The sequence below is a fragment of the Felis catus genome, chromosome E2 (genome assembly GCF_018350175.1).
Source record: "Felis catus isolate Fca126 chromosome E2, F.catus_Fca126_mat1.0, whole genome shotgun sequence".
NCBI lineage: Eukaryota > Metazoa > Chordata > Mammalia > Carnivora > Felidae > Felis > Felis catus.
The window spans coordinates 60,896,260-60,904,423 of NC_058382.1; the positions used below are offsets into that span (position 1 = coordinate 60,896,260).

Below are 8,164 nucleotides of genomic sequence, written 5' to 3' on the forward strand. Positions count from 1 at the left end.
TCTGCTACGGACACAGTACTGGGAGAAGCATGGGGCGAGGGAGGCCAGGTATGGGTGCTTTATGGGAAACTGAGGTCCAGAAAGTTACAGTGGCTTGTGCAACGTTCCGGAACAGGCGATCCGCAGGACTGAGACCAGAAAGTGCCTTTCTCTCTCCTAATTTGGATTCTGTCCAAGACCTCAGAGTGGACCCCAGAGTGAGCTTCCCACAGGGAGGAGTGAACGTCTAGGGCCCGTGTCCTTTGCCGATTCTGTGACCCCTGCAGTAGCCTGGCCGCCTGCAAGTCTAGGCAGAGAACAAAGTGCAGACAGACACCTGGAGCCCTGCAGTGACCCCGCTTCTACCCAGGGCCTTGCCCTCAACATTGCCAACGATTTCCCTGAGACTAAGTGGCTGGAGCGGCCCTTTAATTGCCCACCGCCAGCCCCAGGCTTCACTCCTTAGAGCAGTTCAGCCATTCCCAGAGCATTTAATGGCAGGAATGCCCAGAAGAGGCAGTGCACACTGGAGGGAACATGCAGAGAGGTTGTCCCAGGGAAAGGGCTTGGCCCAGAGTGGTCCAGTGTAGGTCCTAAACCCAAGTAGGGAACCAGGACTAAGTTGCTCTTCCTGTGTCAAGGGGAGGAGAGATTTGCAGAACTGGTGTCAACTCCTCCCTTTTGTGTCTTGGGCGCACACGGCAGAAGGCGCACACGGCTGAAATCGCTCTGCCCAAACTGGGTGCTGGAACTTTGTGGTGGAAAGTTTACCAACTTAGGAAGTTAAGCCTCTACTTTGGACACGCATGTATTCATCTACCCACCCATCCACCCATCCACCCACCTGTTCACAGAGGTCGCGCCACGTGCCCAGGTGCTGTGCCAGCCTTTGGGAAGTACCACAATCAACACCTCGTCCACCCTCAAGCTCCTGATCTAAGGTAAGGTTCCAGGTAGGGGTGCGCTCACCCTGGGAGCTGCAGAGGTGATCCCCTGGGGCGCAGGAAGGAACCAGTCCCTTCACTCGTATGCATTCTCCCCATCTCGTATTAAAGGACTGCTGTGTATGTTTTTGAGGCACAGAGTGGGGCTCAGCCACGTCTTTCTGCCAGGGGCTGCGATCAAGGGAGTGAGCAGGGTGAACACGAACAGAGCCGCAACGCGGACTGAGGGAGGGGAGCGGGCTCCAAGGACGGGGTGCCAGGCTGCGGGACACGGGGTGCTCAGAGACTTAGGAGATCTTCTCAGAGGAGACGGAGATTCATTTGGGTCTTGGAAGATGAGTCTGTTCCATGGAGAAGCCGCTGAAGAACATTCCATGGGCAGAACAAGCACGAGGAGGCCAGGGCGGGGAGTGGAGAGGCGGGGGCGCCGGAGGGGGGCTGGATGGAGACAAGATGGGTATGGCCTTTGATGTGGGTTAGCCAGGCAGCTTTAACCCCATCCTGGGGCGATGGCAGCTGTTGAAGGAGGACAAGGGAATCAGATCTCCTCTACGAGCTACGAGAGAGCTACGAGTGAGCGAGTGTCTGCACGGAGTTCTGAGGGCCCGGGGGAGGGGGAGGCTGGCATGCTGGGGCCGGAGAGCCGTCCAACTAAGTGTGGAAAGCCAGGTGCTGCCTGCTGTGGCCACTATCGGGTAACTCTTGCTGCACAACAAAACACCCGAATGTCAGTGGCTCTGAACAATAGTGATTTCTTGTTTCTCGTGACTGCGGGTTGTCTGCTCCTGCCTGGGTTTATGCCTGCAGCTGCTTATGCCAACGAGTCTCTGGGCTGGAGAGCCCACAGAGACCTCACTCACAAGCCTCAGATGGTGCTCAGTGTGCCCCCGAGGCCTCCATGAGCCAGACCAGCCTCCTTCCCTCAGGGTGGGGCTCCCAGCCTGAAGGTGAAGTGGTGGCCACACAGCCTCGTAGGGCTTGGACTCCAAACTCACACGACTACACTCCTGCCACATCCTATTGGTTAAAGCAAGTCAGGAGCCCAAACGGGCTTGGGGGTTTGCAGGAGGGGTTTCTGCAAATCCAATGCAGCCACGCTTGATGGACGATGGGGATGGGTATCCTGGTGCCGGGACAGGGTCTGTGCAGCTAATGCATTTCCTGAAAGTCTGGCCGTGGGCGGCCTCAGGAAGAGAGGAGGGGAGAGGCAGGCGCCACCACATGGAAAAGCAGGTTCGGGGGGGACCTGCAGGGGCTCTGTGTGGAGGGGTGAGAAGACCCTGGATTGGATTCTGGGGGTGACAGGGAGGTGCCCCAGGCTTTGGGGCAGAGAGGGGGAGGACGGTGAGGAGCCGGCCAGGTAAGTGGTGGGGGCAGCCCGACCCTGCAGCAGGTGGGTGGCACCGGGGGCACGTCTGCTTGGCCCAGGGAGGGACTTGGGTCAGCCCCAGCTCTGGCCTCCCAGCCCGCTTCCTATCTTTAGTGCCCTTGCCAGGAGGCCTTTCCCAGGCCCCGGGGGAGCCTCGGCGGGCCCACGGCCCCCAGCCACCCTGGCCCCATGCCTTCATCCCTACCCAGGCCAAACCTCCGGCCCAGAGAGGAAAGAAGAGATCCTCAGATCAAGAAACCACTGGGGAGAGCTTTAAAAAAATGCAATTAAATAGAAAATAATTAAATCCAATTAAAAGTGAACCACGGGGGAGTGCTGAGGGCCTCGGTGTGAGAGCTCAGGCTGCCTCCGCCCTGTCTTGGCAGCCTTCCCGGTGCTGGGGAGTTGGACTTTTAAGGTGGACTTTTAAGGCCCCTCCCAACACCCTCGCAGGCCAGGCACTGCTCCCTGCCCGCTGTTCCTGCCCCCAGGGCTCCCCTGTGCCAGACCCTGCTCCCTCAGGGCTGCCATCAGAGCCCCCAGGAGCTTGTCCGTGCAGATTTGATGGCTCCATCCTGTCCCCGGTGGTGGACCTTTGGACTCCGAATGCATAGTAAGCCCCAGGCGACTCTGGTGGCTGGTGGCTATAGTCCAGCGCACTCCCTTCAGAGACGATTAAAACCTGTGACCCAGAGAGGTGGCCTGTGGCACTGGGATGGGGCACAGCAGAGGGCTGTCAGGCTGCAGTGTGGGGGGCAGGTGCGGGAGGCGGGAACAAGCCTCCCCCGACGGGCTTCCTCCCCAGAGCATCCATTTTGACGTGTGCCAGCTGTTTGCCAGGAGGGGGCCGGCTCCCCAGGGTCCAGCCCAGCACAGGTTCACGTCCGTGAGACGGAACTGCTCAGGGCCATCAGAACAGGTCTTGGAGGGACAGCTCCGCCGGTCATCTGTACACCCTATCCAGGAGCACATTGCCCTTTGCATGATGAGCACCTAGTCCTGGGGCCGGGTTGGAAAACCCACAGAGGGTGGCTGAGGGGGCCTGTCTGCCCCCAAATAATGCTCCAAGGTCATTGCTAGCCAGAAATCCCCTTCTTGGAGGGACGGCAGTGTCTGGAGAAGGCATCCTTTTTATTTAAAAAATAATGATTTTTAAAAAGTTTTTTAAATTTATCTTGAGGGGCGCCTGGGTGGCGCAGTTGGTTAAGCGTCCGACTTCAGCCAGGTCACGATCTCGCCGTCCGTGAGTTCGAGCCCTGCGTCAGGCTCTGGGCTGATGGCTCAGAGCCTGGAGCCTGTTTCCGATTCTGTGTCTCCCTCTCTCTCTGCCCCTCCCCCGTTCATGCTCTGTCTCTCTCTGTCCCAAAAATAAATAAACGTTGAAAATAAAAATTATAAAAAAATAATAAAATAAATTTATCTTGAGATGGAGATAGAGAGCAAGTGGGGGAGGGGCAGAGCGCCAGCGGGAGACTCCCAAGCAGGCTCTACGCTGTCAGTGCAGAGCCTGATGCGGGGCTTGAACTCACGAACTGCAAGACCATGACCTAAGCCGAAACCAAGAATCGCACGTTCAACCCTCTGAGCCCCCCAAGCACCCCGAAAATAATGTTCAATGGGGCTTAAGCGCCTACAACGACAAGACAACAAAAGCCAACGACCAGCACTGTAAGACAGAAATCGAAACGTCCCCTTGGTTCCTGACTCCCAGGGCCTCAGTGTCCCCGCACCCTTCCCGGGACAGCTGCACACAGGCTTACCTGTGTGACTACGTGCTGTCCCAGGATACCCGCGTGAGTGTGTGTGTGTGTGTGTGTGTGTGCGTGAGCCACCTGCCCATGAGTGTGTCTGCATCTCCCATCCTGTCCCTGCCAGAAAGGCAGCCCCTGGCAGGACAGCGAGCCCCAGGGACCGAAGCCCAGCCCACCTCGAAGATCCTGAGCCCGACTCAGGATGTGTCTGGTAGGAGTGACTTGTGACTTTCTCATCCTCAGGTGATTCTGGGATTTAGCCAGCACTGAAACCCTGAGGTGGAGCCCAGCTGAAAGCCTTCCCACTTTCCCTCTGACAGTCTGCTTCTGCGTCCATCGTTCTCCCAAACACTGAGCTTTCTGTACGGACCCCACAGCTGTTCCTCAGCGATGAGCCCTCTGCCACATGCCCCCGGGCAAGCGTATCGGGTGAATTTCTGAGGCAGACGAGGCAGGTCACAGGCATTTCCAGTGCAGTCAGTCCGCTCTGGAGAACAGGGTGTAAAGTCCTGCTCGCTGGGGAGAGGGTCTGCTAGCCTGTAGGCGCAGAAGTTGCGTTGGGTTTGGTCGGAGCAGGCTTAGCTCCTGCTGTATTTGCCAGCTCAGATCTGAAGGGAAGGACGCGTGTGCTACGAGCAGTCACAGGGTGGACTCTGGGCAAACATTTTAGATCTGCTCTCTCAACCTGCATCCCACCCGCTTCCCGCTTGGAAAGGCTGAAAGCAGACAGCCAATCCTGGACTCCTCTGCAGCTAGCTCTCTGGATGCAGACGAGGTCCCACCAACTAGCTGTTTTCAGAGAGGCCGGACAGGTCCCGGGGAAACCGTGAGCCACGACCACCTCTAGCTCAGGGTTTTATGGGGCAGGTCTAGAAGCGGCCCGCATCCTTCCCACCCAGAGCTCTGCCCAGCCCCCCAAACAGCGAGGAGGTATGGAAAACATGGTCTTCCCACGTGCCTGGAGGATGAGGGCCAGGGCTTGGTCAACACAGCACTGACTTTAATACGAAGACGTAAATGGTTTGGGTTTCCCTTTCCTAGGAGGGCACAGAGGAGGGACTGAGCTGACAGGGGAGGGCCCAAGAGAGGACAGAGGGGGTTGCTGCACCTTCTGGAACCTTAACCTTCTAAATGGACACCAGCTAGGGAGGGAGTGAGAGAACACAGTGCCTTCCCCTCAGAGTACCCTGGAGAGCCAACCATGTGGCCCTGCCTGACTACAGGATGGAGCACAGTCTCCACACTGGTGGAGGCGGTGATGTCCCCTGCAGGCAGGCACAGGGGGCACATGTGGACTGGACTTCCCTCAGACCAATGAGGGGGCCCCAGAGTATTTTGAGAGGCGGATGCCCTATGATCTAAGATGCTCACACTGGGGAGGAGAGACCACAGCTCAGGTCCATCTGTGCAGCCTCACTCTGCAGAGGCTCTGGAGGCCCTGGGACCGTGAGGACAGAGGGAAGGCTGGAGGCCAAAGGACCCAGATGGAAGAACGGAGCTCCGGAGGGGAAGGCGAGGATGGCGTGACCCTGGGAACACCATCACGGAAACGCAGAATTCGGCCGGCTTCTGCTGCTCTCTGCCCGTTTGTCCAGCTGAAAGCCAGAACACGGAGGGGAAGTCGGCCTCCATGGTACCCCTGCCAGGTCCCAGAAGGGTGCCCAGACCCTTGCCCCCCATTCTGCACGCAGCTCACACCCTAGGGCCCATGCAGTGGGGGCTGGACGCCAGGTGTCCCGACGGCCTGGTTATCTGTGCAGAGGGTGTCTCTCGGTCGGACCGGGGCTGCGGGTCCCGGGGTCTTGGCCCCTGTCCCTGCCGCCGGCAGCCTGCTCCAGGGGCGGCACTGAGCTCGCGCCCCCTCCCTGCCCCCGGCCGCCCTCCCTCTACCTTCTGGGAGGACACCTGTCTCCGGCCTTCCCTCAGGTCTTCCTTCGGCTCTGCAGCGGCTCACCCTAACGGCAGAGTCTTGCCAGACAAGGCAGCCCATCCCCGAGGAACGAGGAAAGAACGCGCGGGCCGCGTCGACGCTGTGCGGGGACCCTACCTTCCCCACCTGCTGCGGCGCCTCCGGGCTCACGATGGGCGTGGCTCCTGCGCAGGCGCACTGCCTGCATGAGCACGCGGCCTAATGCTCATTGGGCCCAGCGTGTGTCAGTCACCCCACGTGGGGGCGGGGGGAGGTGCTTACACGACCGGAAGTGAGGTCGCGGCCTTTGGCTGACGCGCTAGAGCCAGGGTGGCGACTGTCGGTGAGGCAGCGGGCAGGTGCCCGGCCGGCACCGAGCGGCACCGGCTTCCTTGGTTTGGGCCACGTTGGGGTCTGGCTCCTCCGCCTCTCCGTCCCACTCCCCTCCTCCTCTCCGTCCCACTCCCCTCCTCCTCTCCTTAGGTAGTTAGTGGGAGGGGGCTCGGGGAGCCCGGACAGCGAGGTGGTGCAGGGCACGTCTTGGTGAGGGGGCTGCTGGAGCGGGCTGCAGCCTGCTTGGGGGCCCCCCGTGCGGACAGTCGGAAAGACCGGCTGAGCTGGCGGGGCCGGGGCCCCCGCCGGCAGAAGGACACGACTCCGGGCTGAGACCCCCTCCCAGGAGCCCGCCGTGTGGACGCCCTCCCTCTCCCCAGCGCCAGGGTGGCCTGTTTTAGACACCGTGGCCGTTCGTCACCAGCAGGGAGGAGCAAGACGCGTGGGGAGATGCTGACCTGTGTTCCCGAGCCAGGGCTGCTGCTTCCGTGCTTCCTCTGGAACGGGGACCTTGCCCGCTTGGAGAAGGAGGTGGGAGGATGCTTGCTTCACGTCAGCTCTCGGCTCTCGGACAGGGCTGCTGCCTTGGCCCTCGGCTTTGCCAGCCCGCCGGTGGGGCACCCTGTTGTCTGCCCACCCACCGGCCTTCCTTCACTTACCCTTCAACGATTGGTTCGGAAATGGGCATGTGACCCAGTACGAGACACTTCAGGAGACCATCCTTCCCCCTCTTGAGGGAGATCTGTAGGAGGACAGACCACCTTCCTCGATGCCGGTGACCCGTGTCTGGGTGTGAGGCTGGGGGTCGCTGGGCCATCTTGCTACCGGCCTTGTGTTGGACCGCCCTGCCTTCGAGGATGCTGGCAGGAGACATGAGATCAGAGCCAGGAGCTTGGTTGGGCATGGTGCAGACCGCAGCGCGTTTCCTTCTTCCTGAATCCCGTGAGTGTGGTCCAGGTGGGTGCTCTCCATGCAGGGTGTCTGAACAATGGTGACTGAGCCTGAGCCTTCAGTGATGGGCTGTGGGCCAACTTGCCTGAGCTTTACCCCAGAAAACAAACAACTTTGCCCTTGGCTTCGCAGGGGGGCATTCTGTCTACCAAGGGTGTTTGCTAAACCGCCATCCTTGATTAAGGTGGTTGGGACCAAAAGAGGTTTGCTTGCAAACTGTGCAGAAGCGTGACAGACCCAGGGAAGTGGTGGTGACGTGAAAGGGATATGAGTCTCTGATGACATCATGCAGCCATTGAATCAGCCCGAGCGGGAACCTGCCCTTTTCTGAACTCCGTTTGGGGAGGTAACATTTCCTTACCGTCTACGCTTGTGGTGTGCACCTGAGGCCACCTGCCTCTTGCTTTGTCTGCTCCAGCAGGCTTTGCTGAGTCTCACCCGCTGTCAACAGTGTGATGGGGGTGGCGAGGGGGGTAATTAAAATCCGGTGCTCATCTTGCTAGGGTGTGGTGAGACCCAGGTGAGGTTTGGTCGGCAGAAGTGTTCAGAAAACGAGAACATACCGGCAGAAAGACACGATTGTCTACATTCTTCCTGTTCATCCCTGGTCAGAGATGGGGACCTGAACTGGTTTCCCAGGTGCTTTGTCACCCGCCTTGTCGCAGCAGTTGAAGTGAGTGCAGGTTTAGGAAGGAGGAGTCCCCCGCGCCCCCAGCTATGGTAAACTTCTGTCCGAAAGGCTATGACCCGGCAAAGGTGGGGGTGGACTGAGACCCAGGAGGCGGAGGACACTAATGTTCTGCTAGGTGGGGGTACGCACTGAGTGTCGTGTCCCCCAAATTCATCTGTGGAACCCAGCCCCCAGCGTGATGCTGTCGGGAGGCCATGAGGTCAGGAGGGCGGAGCCTCGTGATGGGATTGGAGCCCT

General features: G+C 59.6%; 1 long non-coding RNA gene across 2 annotated transcripts; it reads right to left on the minus strand.

The window, feature by feature from the left end:
• Positions 1-771: 771 nt before the first annotated feature.
• On the minus strand, positions 772-6,249 carry LOC109494692. Of its 2 annotated transcripts, XR_006590526.1 has the most exons (4): positions 5,934-6,249; positions 5,742-5,795; positions 5,415-5,638; positions 772-1,439 (listed from the first exon to the last, which is right to left on the minus strand). It is a non-coding gene; the product is annotated as an uncharacterized LOC109494692 (long non-coding RNA). The 2 variants fall into 2 exon arrangements; XR_002149680.3 differs by lacking the exon at positions 5,742-5,795 and having other exon boundaries at positions 5,934-6,229.
• Positions 6,250-8,164: the final 1,915 nt, after the last annotated feature.